The 18,688-nt window shown below is 36.2% G+C and overlaps 1 pseudogene; it reads right to left on the reverse strand.

The window, feature by feature from the left end:
* Positions 1-343: 343 nt before the first annotated feature.
* LOC117712423 (immunoglobulin-binding protein 1b-like) lies at positions 344-18,323 on the reverse strand (annotated as a pseudogene).
* Positions 18,324-18,688: the final 365 nt, after the last annotated feature.

Here is an 18,688-nt window from a genome sequence, read left to right on the forward strand (position 1 = left end):
AATGTTCTCTCAGGCTATATATTTTTTCCAAGAAAATGTATTTTTTTTTTAAAGAGAAATCATACAGTCAATGATTATACCACCATTTCTCCGCACTCTTTCTATCCACTTAAGAAACTGCAATACACCATGGTAAGAGCAATCCCTAAACGAGAGCACTGGACATTAACTAGGGTACAAATAAAACCTTATAGAGGCATTTTGTTGAATACAAAGCAAGATTCAGTATCTGCTTTTGTTGCACACTCCTGAAGCAGGGACCCAAGGAAGGGAAGATAACAGAGTTTTCCTTGTCTGGTAAGGTGAGTGCTCCTTCGTCCTTTCACACAGAGGGGAGAGGACATTAGCCCATGTTCTGTTGGTTGCCATAGCCTCTAGGATGGGTGTCCTTCCAGTCATTCCACTCCTGCATCCTGCGGAGGGCATTCTCATCATCATCTTCCTTTTGCTCCAGGTCCGGCTCTTCCTGCTCAGATATAGTGAGAGTCTCAGGTAGTGGTGCCCGTTTTGCTGCTTCATGAACAGATAGTGAGACCTCACTTTTCTAGCGCTGCTCGTACCAGTCATTCACGGTCATAGTTGCCAGACTTGGGTACCCCAGCTCCAAAGATTTGTGCTTAAGCAACATTTCGAGTAAGGACGAAGGGTTTTAGTGGAGGCGTCTCCTGAGGAGACATGCGAGATGCTGATGCCTCACCGAAAGAGTCTCTTTCCCTCAGAATCTCTATTTCCTCGTCAGTACTCTCCATCTCATCCACTATGATGTTAACCCACCTACAAAGTTGAAGGAGGTAATACTCCCTGTCAGCCTGGCAGCTCCCCACTGCCAATTTCAGAGATGACAGCCTCTGCTCCACTGCCTTCTTTTGCTTGTGCCTCTGGATTTTGGCCTGCCTCTTGGATGCCATGGCAACGAGGTTGTGCTCCAGGTTGTCAGAAGTGGTAGTAAGATTGCTTTCCCGTGAACTGCTCTGAGCCTAGAACAGCTGGAACTCGGCTACATGGTAGTTGTGGGTTAGGAAGTTCGGAAGTGCTTTTGAGCATCCTCCAGGAGGTCTAGGGGATTGCTGGTGTCCACCAGCTTCAGAGACAGCTCGCCCTTCAGGGCTGGGAGCATTAGGTACTTGAGATCAGCGGAAGCAATCTCTTCCCGATTGTCATTCCTGATGAACAAATAGAGCTGCAATAACAAATTGAGGCCTTCTCCAGGAGGTTCAAGGCTTTCTTCACCTTCTTCTGGATTGGCATGGAGCCGGTGGGTTGGATCGCCTCTTCCACCTCCTCCATAATTTCTATGCTGGTTTCCAACAGCTCCCGGAGCTTCGGTTTCTGCAGCTCCTTTATAAACGTTGTGATTTCTTCTGTGACAATTTATTGTTCAGCAATATGTTGTGTAATGTCCATGAATTTGTATACTTAACAAAAAGTTAATTTGCTATTGATTTTAACTTTTATTATAATATGGTCAAAAGAGAGTAAATGAAGATTTTTTAAATGAATTTCTTAAAATTGTAATTATGTCCCCACATGTAGTCTATTTAAAGAATTTGTGTAAACTTCTGAGTAGAATAGATATTATTTGGTGTTGTAGGTAATTTGATAATACGGGAACTCTGAGACTGTAGAGTGGAAAAATGTGTCCCTTGTTATGGTGTGGCTCAGCTCTAGCACACACCTTTAATCCGAGAGTGTTTTAGAATATCTGATCACATTGTGATATTGTGTACTGGAAAAACTTGTTTCTAATTGTGGTGTGGCTCACACCTTGTACATATCGTTAATCCACAAGCTTTCTGTTTATTGTAAGCAAGATTAAATAAAGTCAACCATAGATCAAGGAGTGTAGCAAGCAACCAGTTGACAGGGCGTAAACATAGGATAAAACCATAGATTGGAGAGGAAGTCAAAAGGAAGGACAGAGAGATACAGGAAGTGGAAAGTATGGAGAAGGAGAATCAGCTTTTCCTTTGAGGACTTTGGTCAGCTGTGTATTTTCTCTGCCTATCAGTAGGTGTCCACTTGGCTTCTGAGTATTCATGGTAAAATCAAACGATTGGCATTTTGTCTTTAAAACGATAATATGTTTGGGTAAAATATTCTGTAGATCTGTTAGGTCACATAGAAAGTGTTTTGTGTAGGTAGTATCTGCTTTTTCTATGTACAAGGTATAGGTGAAATGCGAACTATAGGGCTGGAAAGACAATGACTCAGTGGTTAAGAGAACTGACAGGCAAGGATATGATTGGAAAAATAAAGCAACTCTGTTGGAAGCATGGGACTAGAATTAAAATTCAAACATTTTTATCAGACAAGAAAGACCAGGAAAGCACATAACGATTTATCCTTGGACAGGGGTGGACAGAATTATATCCTATAGCACCTAAAATGATAATTTTACTGTACTACCTTACACACTGCCTTCAAATACTTGAATAGTCATTATTTTAGAGTCCTGCATAGTCTAGGTATTGTTACAACACTTTAGAACTCTAGAACAATTGTGGTCAAAGAAATGAGGTAATCACAAGGAGGCCTCATATGCATTTTGATAACAGCAAGCGTATCATCCTCAAGCAAGACAACACCCAGCTAATCTTGCAACTGTGAAAGGGAAATCCCTAAGAAACTTTTCGTTCTAAAAATATACAAGAAAAGGCCTCTACAAATGTGATTCAAAAGGCCCAAGGGTTCTCTAAAGCAGACAAGCATGGCAATTTGTCCACATGGATCTGGATTTTGAGTTCTGAAGGATACACAAGTAAATGGACTGTGGGATCTCCCTCTAGATTTAAATAGAACAATTTATGCCAGGAAATATGTCTTAGGTGTGTCCCTGGCTGAAGGCCCAGAGAGATCACAGTGTAAAGTGAAGCCTGAATTTCATTGGAGATCTCAAGATGTTAAACAGTTTAGAGTCAAGGTATATTTGCAAAGGATTTCTGTACACAAGTCATAGGATGACCATACTAGAGAGATGTACCCAGAAGACAGCAAAGCTGGCAGTGCAAATTCATCTAAGCCCTTTGACATGGACCTATGTGCGCTTTTACTGTAGCTTTGTTCAATACATTCTCAATATGCCTTGATTCCTCCTTTTCCCAGTAGTAATGGATATTCTATGCTACAATAGAAATAAGGAATATTTCTATTGTATATGGAACAATAGAAATAAGGTTATTTTTCATAATAGGAAATAATTCCTGCTAAAAAGGGTCCAATGATTATACAAGATATAAAAAAATCATCTATGATCTATGGACACATTGAATTAGCTAGCAAGAAAACATAAGACATGGCAAATGATACAAATGGAATGATTTTGATCTTCAATGTTTCTAAAAGGCCCACAAGCTATAGCCTGCTCACCAGATTAAGACATTACTGGAGGAGAAATCCTGTGGTAGTTAAGGTATTATGGAATTACGTAAGAGGCTGTGTGGTATTGGAAAGGATAGTTGGTCTTCCTCCACCACAACCTCATTTTTCTAGTTCCAGACTCTGAATAGTAAACACACCTGCTCCATCATGAACTTCTCACAATGATGCATAATGTTCCCTCAGTCTCAACGTGATGAGTCTAAGTGGTTTTAGATGAACAGCCCTGAAACCATCACTGAAAATAGCCCTCTTCTTAAATTATTTATTTCAGGTATTTTTTTTTAACAACAATGGGCCTACAATATTTTAGATATGTCCATAGCTTGTATAAAAGTGAACTTAGATAGAATCAAAAGAAGGGATAAAGGCCGTTGTATAAAATTATCACAATATGTTACTTGGTAAAGTGTGTACACAGTAGGTATAGTTGATTTAATTCGAAATATCTGAAAAAAAATCAGAGTATTCAATCATTTTAATTTAAGGATAATCCTAGAATACATTTTCTAGAATGTACAAACAAATGAATCACTTTTACTGTAAAGTCAGACCTGAAGTACATTAAATTGTAGAGGTTCAAGGAACAAAATATGTGTAAAAGACAAATGCAAAATAGTGCTTTCAACACTGCCCTCTGAAGAAAGAAAGGCCAGTGTTACTGAAATAAATCTCTAAATTTAAAACATATTTCTAGTATTCAGAAAATTGCATGTGATTAAAATAAAAAAGAAATCTCAAAGGGACAAAACCTGGAGTAAAATGTGGACATTTGAACAATTATCAGAGGAGACAAAAGGCGCCGATCCTAAGAACATTTTCTCTGAAGTAAGTTTTAAGCTGTTGGATATCAAAAGAGGCCAGGTTTATTCTGACTAAAGCCAGGTTTCCAAATCCTGCTTTAAAAACTATCTCAATATGGAAATAATTCTTTGTGTTTTATAGCTTTATGAAGTCTTTCATCTAAGAATCTCAAAGAGGAAATGAAGTGAGTATAATGATTGAATTCTTGAATATTAATGACTTTAAGAAAAATGGAAGCAATTAAAAGGAAATAGAAGTCTACTACAATGAAAGCCACTTTTTAATGTTATACATAAGGTTAGTTGGATAGTTACAGAAAAATGATAGCTGATAGCAATTACTTAGTATCTGAGTTTCCTCAGAGTATAATTATATTACATGAACAGGAGAGAGACTTTTCAGAGAAATGTGTTTTGTACTAACAAAAACCTGTCTCTCTTACTCTTATCAGAATGCCTCTATTCATAAACTGTTTCGATATGAAAATACATAAGCACTGCATTCAAGACTATTTATAACCCAAGGCCTTCAATATAAAGGAATGGGCCTTATAATGCTACATTGTTCCTTACATCAAGGCCACAATCACACAGTAACACAGTGACCTGTATGATTTACTGGCCAGGAAAGTCTCATCCAAACCCAAATCATGGCCATTGATTTAAAGCAGTTTCTTGGAAAACCATGTTTACTTATTTAATTCCCCACTGAAAAGCAACTGCATTTTACAGAGTGTCTTCATTGAAATTGTAAAATAAGCATCATTTTGAAGTGTATTGTCACAAAACAGAATTTCTTACATACCAGCCTTGAAAAGGAGAAAGCATGGAACAAGTAATGAAAGAACTTGTCTTGGCCTAATGCCTCTATACTGTGAAAAAAAAAAAAAAAAAAAAAGAGTACCACAGTACCTTATGTTTAATAAGGTATCATTGCAAAAGTCATACTGGGTTGAAAATTGTGGTACCTAGGAAATTATAGTATCATTAATTATTGATATAAAAACAATGTTCTTGTAACTTTAGTTGCATTCTTATAATTGTTATGTTATAGTATATTATTGATCACACACACATTTTTCATGAAAACAAAAGGATTGACTGCAAATCTAAGAAAAAAATATTATGAGCAAATCTTTAGAAGTGAGTTGCCTATTGAATTTTGGAGAATAACTTCACAGGCATTATTGAAGTCTTAAATTTTCTCCTGAATCTATCAAGGTTATATGTATGTGTATAAATTGAACATTTTATTTTTCCCTTTCAGGCAGTAAGTATCCCAATCTTTATGAAATTCAGAATTTTCTGATAGTTCTGCTTCTGCCAGGGTAGGGAATATATTATTTAGGATAGCAGAAGGAAGGGACAGATAAATACACACAGAAGCACACACATTTCAATGCTAATCTATGGTAAGGTTTTAATTACCTCATTTATATTTTGCTGTGCACTTACAGGTTTTAAATTCTAATTATTATGATCTTCCAGCTTAGAATAAATCCCCAGTAAATGTATCAAATTATAAAGAAGTCATATCAGAACATTTTTCCATATTATAGAAATAGATTTTCATTTGAAAGAAACATGGTAAATTCTCTCAGTGGCTGGTAATGTTTTCCCCAACCATGTGCTAAGATGCATCCATGACCAATTTGAACAGTAGTTTATATCACATTGTCTTCATTTGTGACTTTGGGATATTGAGAAGTATTAATGGTTGATATTTCCACAGTAGTGACCTGGGTTCTGATGACTCAATGTTTATTAAATTTTAATTTGGTGTTCTATAAACACTTGATTAAATGGTTCTATAAAATATGGACATTCATTTGAGATTAAATGGCTACCTCATAATAAACCATACTTCATATTTTAAAGCCTTCTTCTTTTCAGGTATCCAAAATTCCTAGGTCCTCCCTTGCCAAGTGTTGAATTTTTAAAGTAGGATACGACTACATTCTCCAGGAAGACAATAAGGATCCTAATTTAAACTGTGGTGGGTATGGATGTTAAATATTTGTGAAGTCCTAAGTTTCCAGGCATAAATAAGCAATGGACTTGATAGCTACATTCCAATCCTTTAAAAATTACTCACCACTGCTACAGACAAAACTGCAGCTAACACAGGAAAATATAGGAGCATTCCAAAAATCCTGAATATATGTAGAAAAAATGATGCTTGAAACATTTTCATTTATTTCAAGGAAGTAAATGAAAGCATAGAAACATATTCTCCTAAGGCTTGAAACAGGATTGCCTGCATCATTTCAGCTCCCATAGGTCTATTCCTTGAATAGCTTTTACATGTAAGCAGAACAACCTTCCAACAATTGACTTCAATTACGTTTCCTATACCTCAGAGGATCGAAATGAAGAAAAGGCAGACTTTCAATACTGGAGACAAGAATTTCATACAAAAATTATTTTTTACATTGTGTCTAGAAGGTAAAATTTCAGTGTATAGTTTGGTAGTTCTCTACTTTATATACTAAATTTAAAAAGGGTAAATGTTGAAATAACATGCTAGCTCAGAAGTACACCACGTGCTTATACATCAACTGAATCAAAAACAAAAACAAACCAACAATAAAGGTAAAAAAACCAACAAATAGTCCTAATAAAAACCAAGAAATTCCTGTAATGTCAAGGAAAATTAAAAAGGTGTTGTAGAATAGAAAATAACCATCTATGGGCACACAAAGTAAAGTTTGAAATCTAACTGGAATAGTAGAATTATCAGCACATCCTGCAGCATTAGAAGAACTTGCCTGTAGTGGTTAACTTCATATATCAAACTAACCAAGTCACGGGCTGCTCAGTGGGTTGAACATTTTCTAAGTTTATCCCAGAAAATGATCCCGAATGAGATTCGCAGTGAAAGGAGTAGACTGAGGGAAGTTGTGATATCAGCCAAAGGACTCTGTTAGAAGACACAAGCAGAATGAAAATACTAATCCTCCAGAGGTTGAGAACTAACTCCTGTTTCTCTGCTTTCTATCAGTGACGAGTTGACATATGCTGCTGTTGCTATTCACTTTATTCCTGTTACTCATTCTGCCATTCTACAGATTTGAACTAAGGCATCTCCCTTTAGTACATCTTGAGCCTTCCTGCCCTTATGTCAGTGTGAGGTTTCAGCTCTCAGAGTTTGGATTTAGAATGTATCAGATTCAGTTTTTCTGGATTTCTAGATGGCCAAGTACAAAATTAGGAGCCTGTCAGTTTCCATAATTACTTGTGTAAGTATATTATATTTACTTTTTTATTGTGATAAGACACCATGACAAAGGCAACTTATAAGGAAAAAAGTATTTATTTGTGGCTATCAATGTTGGAGGCTGAGAATTTATAACCATATGGCAAGGAGCATGGCATCAGGCAAACAGGCATGGTGCAGTAGCGGAGAGTTACATCTTAAGACATAATCATAAGACTGAGCGTGTTACCTGAGAATATCATCTACTCCTGCAACTTCAAAGCATGACTCAGTGATACACCTCCTCCAAATAGCCACACCTCTTGTTTTTAAACAGTTCTATCAACTGTCGAACAGTTACCCAAGACTGTTTGTTCTCCCTTCCTCCATCATGAAAACTTCAGTGAAAGATCAATGACTTTCATTCCTACATGGGACTTATGGCATTGCTCTTGGCATTAGTGAAGACTACAATGTTAGGTTTGTCTTTGGTTGTATCTGAGTGTTAGTTCGCCCTCATGACCATCTTTTTGATGTGAGAAATTATATCAGAGAATGAGAACTTTCACTTCTACACACCAATAAGATTACCTCTCCATTGGTGGAGTGTTAGCGGAGTTTGTGAAAATTGAAATGAATATTAGTGGAAGCCCAGTGAATGTTGGTGTTACACATAAACCATCAGTGTTGGAACTCTCATGTGTCCAATGTGAAGACTTAAACTGTCTATGTAGATCTGTCAGCAGACAGGTAGTTCTATCAATTTGTTTAGTCATGTTTATGTCATGGAAATCTAAGTACTACAAGGGTATAAGTTCTCCAGTGTAATAATAAACTACTCAAATCATACAAGTTGAAATTTATGAAAAAAGTTTTATACCAAGAAAAAAAGACTCAAACTAATTAAAAATTGGTAAACAGCTATGAATACCAATATGTTAAAGACAAAGATTTTAAAATATTTGAAATATAAACTATTTCAAAAATCAGTTACAAAAATAACAGAAACAAAGTACATGCTTTATTGAATAACAAACGATAAAAATCTTACAATACAAAAACCTTCAGTATAAAAATTAGAAACTCTGTAGTGTGGTGATAAGTTTAATCATAAACCTAATTATAGTTTATAATCTAAATCCCAAGGAAAACAAAAATATGGAGATTTCTATATCATTCTATAACTCCTTTGAAAAAAATTTAATTCTGGTAAACTGTGGTAAAATATATTTATATAAAATCATAGCCAAACACTTGGTTAAACAGGAGGACATAATGTGACCAATGTTATTTATTTTCAAAATTTGTATCTCAGTCTTCCTGATCAGTGTGGTGGATTTAGAAGGTAGGACATATATGGTTAATTAACTCAATTACTACCTTGTGATTAATCTATTTTTTTATAAAACATATACACACAAACACACACAGAGGGGAAGAGAGGGAGAGGGAGAGGGAGAGGGAGAGAGAGGGAGAGAGAGGGAGAGAGAGGGAGAGAGAGGGAGAGAGAGGGAGAGAGAGGGAGAGAGAGGGAGAGAGAGGGAGAGAGATGGAGAGAAAACACCTTCACTGTTCACATGTGAGAATATAACAAGCAGGCCTTTAACAGAATCCAAATTTGCCTACCCCATGAATTTGAAATTTCTAGCCTCTACAACTGTCAGAAAGTTCTGTTGTTTATAAGCTACTTAGCTTATGGTATTTCTGAATAGCAGTTCACTAAACTAATATAATTTCAAAATATTAAATGACGATCAAAATCTTATGCTAGAGGACTAAAGTGAAGGGTTAGCAAATAATAATACTTTTTCCCTCACAGAACACCAGGGTCTCCTATTGTACACATCTGGCTGACAACAGGCTATAAATCTTATTTCAGGGGATCTTCTATACTCCAGCTACTGGGAACAGAGGTAAAATTTTCATATGTATAAGATAAATAAATATTCTAAGCTGTCATTCTAAAAAATTCTAAAATCCATAGAAATATTTATTGGAAAAAAATAAGAACAAAAAACAGAAATTCAGAAGAATAGACATAATATGCAACATAGGAAGAATTATATTAAATATAACTAAAGTATATATGTTCTTAAAAATAAATAGATTAAAATAGGGTTGGCAAGGTGACTCTGTGGGAGAAAATGCTTGCTGCAAAATTCAGCAAAAGAGTAGTTAGAAAAACAGTGGTATTCACAATAATATAAAGTAAAATAAAGTAAGTTGATTTTAAAATAAGAAAAGAAAAGATTATACAAAGAGGGGCATTTATAGTGATATTGGAGTAATTCAACTTCCAAATAAGAAAATATTTTGTCAATAGTGTTCAGGAAACAGTAATACTTACAGATATAATTTTATTTGCAGCTGTTAAAAAAATAAAATCATGCCAACCTATGAACTGTGTAGTCAGTATTCAAGCTGAGACTTTCAAAGCAATGATAAAATAGAAATTTAAAATTGAAGTAACAAGGAAATACAATCTGCTGTAAAATGATATATTTATCAAAGAAATAGCTACTAGATCCAGACTGATATAGAGAATTGTTATGTTTCCAGCCCTCCTAAGGACTAAATTACCAACCGAAGAATACACATGGAGGGATCCATGACCCCAGCCCCATATGTAGCAGAGGATGGCCTTGTTGGGCATCAATGGGAGGAGAGGCCTTTGGTCCTGTGAAAGCTCAATGCCCCAGTGTAGGGGAATTCTAGGGCAGGGAGGCGGGAGTGGGTGGGTGAAGGAGCACCCTCATAGAAGCAGGGAAGGGGGGATGAGATAGGGGATTTCTGGAGGTGGGGGGGAGGGCAGGAAAAGGAATAACTTTTGAAAAGTAAATAAAGAAAATATCCAATAAAAAAGAAAACAAAAAAGAAACAAAACAACAACAACAAACCAACGCATGGGGGTTGGGGGGTGGGTGATTCTAATAGGGTATTTGAGCATTATAATTCTGTTCGCAACACTAGAGATAAAAGTTCACAACCACCTGTACCTCCAGCTCCGGAGGATCAGACTCCCTCTTCTGGCCACTGTGGGCATATGTGCTAATAGGTGCACCTATGCGTGCATGGGCACATACATATACACATGATTAAACATAAAATAAATATTTAAAAAGAAAATTAAACAATAAATTACAAGAGAAATAACTGACTACAGGGCATTGTGGTGCCTTACATTTGTCCCTGTGTGCACTAACATTGAAAACAGGAACTCGATGTCTTTTTCTTTGTTACTTTTGCTTGGCTAAAAGAATCTTGAAAGATTATTGTGACTTGCAAAGACATCAAGCGTGCTCCCTTTTCTTTCCATATCCTTGACAATGTTCTGTTCAAACCATGAGTATTCCAACTCTGCTGTGGCTAACGGGGCTCACTGTTCCCTAAGCAGGGCATGATTATTTTCCATGAATACACAAAGAACTGTCAAAATTGTCGTCTTACATCCCATTTACTATTTAGTTGCTTTATTCCTGCTCCATTTCATCCACATCAGGAATCTTATGATCTTGAAACCCATCTCTCATTGGGTCAACATATTGAGGTATGAAAGCATTCCTCTTAGGACCTCTCCCCTATTGAGAAGATATTTCTTTGTGACATCCTTCATGGAACATTTTAAAGTGAATGAGAAAGAATGACAGAGCGAAATGGAGAAAGGTAGCAACCCGATCATCAAGCCAAAAGAGAATATGGCAGGTACTTGCGGTGATGGCTGTGGAACGCTGAGAGCTGACACAAGAGTGAGCAGGTAAATCATCTCTTTAAGGCCAAGGACACTTCTGGCAGCCCTTCAACTCAGCCCTTCTGGCAGCACTTCAGTCAAGGTGTGAATCTGAAAGAGTTAAAAATCTTTAAACCTTCCACAGAGGGAGTCAAAAGCGCAGATCAGCTTGTTCTGCGTTCTGGGTCCTAGGAAACTAGCTATCCACAAGACAAAATAGATGATAGGTTGAATAGAGTTCAGAGATGGGAGTTCAAGATAGCGTGACCAAGCGCTATGGGTACCAGGAACTAAAAACTGACCATAAGATAGATTGAATAGGGTTTGAGCTGAGAGTTCAAGTTAGCATTCCTTTGCACCCTGGATACCAAGAGAGTTTGAGTTGTGCACCCTGGATACCAGTAGAGTTTGATTTGGGAGTTCTCAGCATGCCCGTACATTCTGGCTATCAGGAACTTGGCTGATTACGTATAGGCTTTTAGAGAATAGCCTGTTCCTTGTACCCTGTCACAAACTGAAAATGGGCTGGGACTTTCCACAGGTGTTCTCCAATAGCCCTCCCTTACTCCCCCTGGGTTGTGTTTCCCTGCCCTCCCCCCCTGAGTTGTGGTTTTGGGCTTTAAATTCTCTCTGTCTCCAAAGCCCCAGGGTCAGACCCCATTGCCTCTGCTTGGGCTACAGGTCTTGACCTCAGTATACTGATTAAAATATGCCTCTTGCTAATTACATCAAGTTTGGTGTCTTACAGTTAATGGGTGGCCACGAATTCCCGAGGCTTGGGTGAGGTCCTCCATTCGTGGGGGCCTTACAAATCCTCCTATCTCACACAATTAGGGGAAATCAGGTAACACGTGTGAATGAAATGTGGGCAGCCTGACGTTCTGCACTGGTCTCCACTGCCTGGCTCTCAATAGATATGGGCAAAAGAATCCTGTTCATAAGGATGGTTCTGAGTGGATTAAAGGTAGAAAAGATACTTCTAAATTCTTTTTCAGAGACATATTCTAGAATTTTGATATGAAATGCCACAGAATTTACTAACTTGAATGTTTTTAACATCACATCTGGTATCAGGGAGTAGGTGGTCTTCAAGAAATAAGAATCAAGAGTAACTCACAAAGGCCAATGGCAATTAAAGGCAAAGGGGGTGAATCACTAATAGGGCAAAGAAAGCTGGGAAGTTCAGAAGCTGCAGGAGATACCGACTCTAAATGGAAGTGTCTTGTGCACCTCACACATCATCTTGTCATCTGGTGATATTATTTTGAACTGAGAAAATATACTAAAAGGGGACAAAAAGGAAATACTGCCACTTTTGTCACGATGGATATTTATATCAGTTCTTCCTGGAGGAAACAGACAATGGGTTTTTAATTTAATTTAATTTTATTATTTTTATCATTTCATTCATTTACATTTCAAATGAAATCCTCCTTCCCAGTTACTCCTCCATAAACCCCCCAGCCTATCCCCCACCTCCCTCCTCCCCTTTGCCATTAAAAGGGTGCTCCTTCACCCACTCACCCACTCCCACCTCACTGTTGTAGAATCCCCCTACACTGAGGTATCAAGCCTCCCCTCCCACTGATGTCAGATAAAGCCATCCTGTACTACATATGTATCTGGAGACATGGCTCCATTCATGTATATACTCTTTGGTTGGTGGTTTAGTCCCCGGGAGCTCTAGGTGGTCCAGTTAGTTGAAGTTGTTCTTCCTATTGTGATGCAATTCTCTTCAGATCTTTCAGTCATTCCCCTAGCTCTTTCATTGGGGTCCACAGCCTCAATCCAATGGTTTCTTTTGAGTACCTAAGTCTGGTCAGGTGCTGGTGGAACCTCTCAGGGGACAGTTATAGTAGGCTCCTGTCAGCAAGTGCTTCTTGGCATCAGCAATAGTGTGGGGGGTTGAAATGTGCAGATGGGATGGATCCCTAGGTGGAGCATCTGGATGGCCTTTCTTTCAGTCTCTGTTTCATTTTTTGTCCCTGTCTTTACTTTTGACAGGAACATTTCAGGGTTAAAGTTTTTGAGATGAGTGGGTGGCCCCATCCTTCAACTGGAGGCTATGCCTGTCTACTGAAGGTGGTTTATGTTCATGGAATCCATAGTAGTCAGATACTTTTTGGCAAAGAAAAGATTGAAACAAAAAGAAAGAATGTCTCCATATATGTACAGTAACCTGCTCTGGCACCTTTAACAAGGAATTGAGTCCTGAGATGGTCTCTTTCATTCCCACTTTCTTGAGACATATTTTATCTAATAAGAAAAGGATGAATTAGAGTAAGTTGTCATTTCCAAGTAACTGAAAGATACAGAGTCTGTTGGGCCTTGGAGGTAACTCCATTTAACCTGTTATTTTCAGTCACGTAGGACAGGTAGAGGGCGTGATTAACAAGTCTCTACCTCCAGAGATTTAAATATTAATGAATTATCAAAAGGCCAGGGGCGTAGCTAATTAAGTTATTCCCTCCCCTTTCTCCCTTCCCTATAAGACTGGTCTCCCCTGGCCTTTGGGGGGGGGGGGGAAGCGTACAACACCTGCATCCATTCACCATGTCATGAACAATAAAAGCTTTGGAAAACTTTTGGAGATTGGAATCTCCGCCTGATTCCCAGCTTTTGGAACCCTGGAACCTTGCTGATGCAGCCGCCGGCCGCCCACCGACAGCTGCATGAATGTGGGATCTTCCTGGCGGCGCGGGAAGCCCTGGTGCCGGACCGCCCTGAGACTCTGTCGCCGGACTCCCTCCCTCCCTTCCCCCCGCCCGCGAGATTTCTGCCCCACAAGAGTCTAGTCAATAGATGCACTGTCTTGTATTTCAAAAATTCTTCTGTACATTTTATCTTTTGCTGTGTCAATAAAATGGTGGGAAAATCCTGGAATATCTTACTTAGATTAATTGAATTGTTATTACCTCTAATTTTAAAATATGTACTTCATTAATAACAACTTGACATACTTCAAGTTTGAAGACACATTGAATAAGATTTATATTTATTAATTTTGAAACAGTAAATAATTAAAAGAAAAAACAAAGTATTATTTAAAATTATTGATTTACAAAACTGTACCTTCTATAAATCAAAGATAACCTGGGAAGCTGGGAATAAATTAAACTATGAATTTAAATTCTTTTATGTTCAGTAAACACACCCCAGTGATAAGAATTTTTACATTTCAGTCAAAAATGATAGGCCGGTACTAGTAAGCATGGGTTATCTTTATTCTGCAGAATAATTCAATGTAATTTTTCTAATTCATTTCATTCATTTGGTTTACTTGAAGCCAACTTTATAAGTTATACTAAAGTGTATTTTTAGGTCTTACTGCAGGTTTATAAATGAGAAGACTAATGCATAAATACTTTTCTTAAATAAAAGACATTAATTATTATACTACTAATAAATTAGCCTGCTGCTCCAAATTTTATGCTGCTTACAATTCACCTTGAGGATTTAAATGATTTTCTGAGTATATTTCAATAGGATGGGAATTCTATGGCTATGGAAAATGGATGAAGTAAAAAATTTACCATCAAATTTTTCTAGATGACAGAATTTGAGTTAAGATGAAAATAAGTTTACTATGTAATGCAAATAAAGCCAAGCCATGTTTACTTAACTACAGACAGAAGAAAGTCTTGAAGAATATCATTTTCTGGTAGATTTCTTTTAATTTCTGTATTTTATATCAGCAGAAATTTCAGGCTAGGAAATCTATTTATTACACACAGAGAATTCTTGAACATATCGTACAAATAAAAAAAATGTAAGACAGTAAGTTATTAGAAAGAACCAAAGTTAAAATCTGTTCACTATTATATAAAGTGGTTGAATAAGTGTATGGACATCTAGAACTTATGTTCACTATTAGTGTTTTCAGATGATCTCATTTTTGAAGGGTCACATAGAGAAAACATAAAAGCACTCAGAGATGCTTAGAATTGCACCTTGAACCAATACAATCACAGAATTATTGTGCAGAGATTGTCCAGCACTCAAGAAATGCCTTCTTAAATGTTTATAAAGAGCACAGCAGGGATCAACTGAATTGGATCTTCAGAAACAGTGAAAGCTGCAAAGGCATCAAGGGAAGACACATCAACTAAGACACCAGAGATCACCATAATCAAGCACACTTGAGAAAGAAATTCTGCACTTAAAGTGCAAAAATAAGTAAATAAATAAAATGTGATACATTTACACAATGGGATATTACTCAGCTGTTAATAAAATGAAATCATAAAAATCATAGGTTAATGGATGACTCTAGGAAAAATAATCATTCTGAGTTAGGTACTTTAGATTCTGAAAGATATGAAATATATATATATATTCACTTGTGTGTGAGTATACCTTATTAGCCTAATCAGAGGAGGGGCAGACTTAATTACATGAGTCACTTATATTCAAAATAGAATTTTCTTTCCCTAATTGGCATAACATGTTAAATGCAAAATTATGAATAATTTGATATGACAGCTGTGTTGCAATCTGAATTAACTACCTGTAATATTTTAATTTATATATTATATCTATATTATTTTCCTTACAAAACATATACAGACTGTTACTGGTAAAATATTTACATTGCTTCTAATATGGCATTTTATCAATTGCTGTGCTTGTGTTGCTTTAAAAGCTTTAATATATCTCTGTGTAAATTAGTGATATGTATTCATGTCAAATCTTTTACTCATTCAGTCAAGAAATAGTGTGTGAACCAACATTAAGAGATTTGAAATGTAAGAAAGGATTTATTTATTTATTTATTTATTTATTTAGACTGGAGAAATATATTCCATCTTCATATTATGAAAAGAAATATTACATGTCTTAATTTTATTGTTCATATGTGCTACAATGAACATCATATTGTCTTATAATTAAGCTGAAAGGTTTTGATGTTAAAGAATGTGTCATAGCATTATAAAAATAATGATTCATTACAGAAGACAGAATTTCACACATTTGCCAATAGAAGCACAACTGGTTAACACACATACATATTTATTTTCCTGTTTTATTTTGGGGCTTATTTCCATAAACTGATATAATTTTTATCATCTAGAAATTCACATTTTGGATAAAAGAATAAAGTATTTGCATATATTGATACAAATAGTAATTTTAATATTGACAAATTATACAAAGTTAACGCAGTGATTCAGAAGATTCCTTGGGTTGTGAAGAGATGTCTTTTCACAAGGCATGAAATACATTGTGCTGTTACTTTGTTTTTTACTATCTAAAGACTTTGTTAACTTTTGTGATGAGTGTCTAGTTCATTTTTCAACATTTTGTGCAAAAGGTAGTGGTACTTTGCTTCCACCCTCTCCTCTTTTTTATTTTTAATGTTTATTTTTAACAGTCCAGCGGTTATACCCGTCCCAGCCCACTCTGATAGTTCCCTCTCTTTTTTTCGACATACACAGTATTTTTATTAAATATACTTCGTGAGAAAAAGAACACCTTAAAGTGCTAAATTCCATGTAAATCTGATTATTTTGTTAAATATGACAGTGAAAAAATCAGAAAGGCATGATTTAAGTAATCTCAGGAAAAGAGCAGAAGCATACTTATGTCTTCATATAAGAAAACAATCATCAAAATATAAAAGGCAAAGAAATTTCATGTAGAAGAATATATTTCAGAATCCCATCTGTCGGTACTTCATTTAAAAAAGTCTACCCTAAACACATAGACCCTCTTGCTCCTGATGTATGCTTCCATCAGTGGACAACTCATTCGCACGGAGGGAGGTGACAGCACTTTTTTGCATAGCAGTAGTGCTCACTGGCCCTAAAGTGGAGGGCAGGGAGCTCATTTAGGGCTTCAACTATGAGCAACAGAATTTCTCTACTGCTAAAACTGCTGGGGAAAGGAGGTCGCAAGCTTTAACTCTTCCAGAGAAACACAAACCTTAAACGTTTCTTGTTTATACAAAACTGTGAAAACCATGACAAACGACAACAGACATTAGCTTTTATATACTCAGCTTTCTAATGAAGCTATTTGGTGGGCATATTTCAATTATGTAAGTTTCACTATAGACTGAAACTAGCAAGGTGCAATGTGACACTAGCAGGCTAAGACCAGTGTCAGTTGGGACGTTCTATCCAATGTTTGGCTGAAAGTATTTGAAAGCAATTAGGTGAAAAATAGACGATAGTCATGTTCATATTTCAAAAGGATATCTTCACATAACAGATATTCACAACTGAAAAGTGTCAGACACATTGTGGGGGCAAAATAAATACTTAATGGCTGGCTGGCCACTTAATACATACCATTTAAGAAAATGTGGGTAACTCAGATGATTTAGAGAAATACATATATGTAACATCTTACCAACATATAGTATTATGCTTGATGTTGAAGATAAAGCTGTATTATCAAACTAGGACGTGTAAAGTAGCAATGGAGTTACAATCAAACTTTAAGTAAAAAGCTCCTAAGCTTAAACAGGAGAGTGAGCCTTGGGGGTTATTCAAGGGTTAGTTCTCATATTTAAAAACTTTAATGTTGATGGATTATACTTATCCCTTTAATTTTTTATATGATATAGAAATTTACAGAAAATTTTAGATCACTTTACACAGTTAAGGGGGAATAAAACTAAAAGGATTGAGTTATAGTATGACATTAGGTACATTTTTTATCAAAATTAAATAACACATCAAAAAAAAAAATCCAAACACATTTAATAGAAGGACCTGACAAAACTTTATACAGGTCTTTTTTGAGCCATGAAAAAAGAATGATTAGTCTTATTTTGGTAAGAGTCTTAGGAAATAAAATAATTTATTTATGAAATAGCAGTTTGATAAGACATTCCTGTATTGGTATTGATAGTTAAGCAATTGTGTTATCCAAAAAAGATGACAAATTATAACTGGCATGGACAAAATATTCATTACTGGATACAGAACTATTTTGAGCATACAGATATCCTGATTTTACACCCACTACTTTTCAAAATTCTGTAAACTGAGTCATTCGATGCATATAATGTGGAGGTCACAGTAAATGTTTCATTATTTTAGTCTGTTCAGTCCTTTACCATTAAGCAGGCAAACACAGTCATCACCATCTTCAGCTTCACTTCAACGAGGTCATCAGGTAGCACATATATCCGGGCACCGATCTTCCGAGCGACTGAAATGGCATTTTTAGCAGTGTTCAGTTTGTCCTCATCAGTCAAGTGTTCTCTCTTGATCATTTTTTGATGGACTGCATTTGGTGCAATGGCATCTTATTAGATCTAAGACAGGCAGGCTTGTACTAATAGATTTATCCTTGAAACTGGAAATAGAAGTACCTTTGTTTGCGCTTTTAAGGGTCTGATTGACCCATTTAATAATGATATCATCACTGACTTTTTCACCTTCTCCAAGGTCTGATAACACTTTCAGCGAGTTCACTCTTTTAAAATATCAATCGCTAGCTATAATCATTTTTCGGAGAATGTAATTTACCCTTTATTTTTATTGAATATTATCCCATTTTGAAAGGATATACCATGTTGTCACATGTAATTAATATTTCTGTATTTTTGTAATAGATTCATTTCTGGAGTGTAAGCAA

Source organism: Arvicanthis niloticus, chromosome 7 (assembly GCF_011762505.2).
Source record: "Arvicanthis niloticus isolate mArvNil1 chromosome 7, mArvNil1.pat.X, whole genome shotgun sequence".
Taxonomy (NCBI): Eukaryota; Metazoa; Chordata; class Mammalia; order Rodentia; family Muridae; genus Arvicanthis; species Arvicanthis niloticus.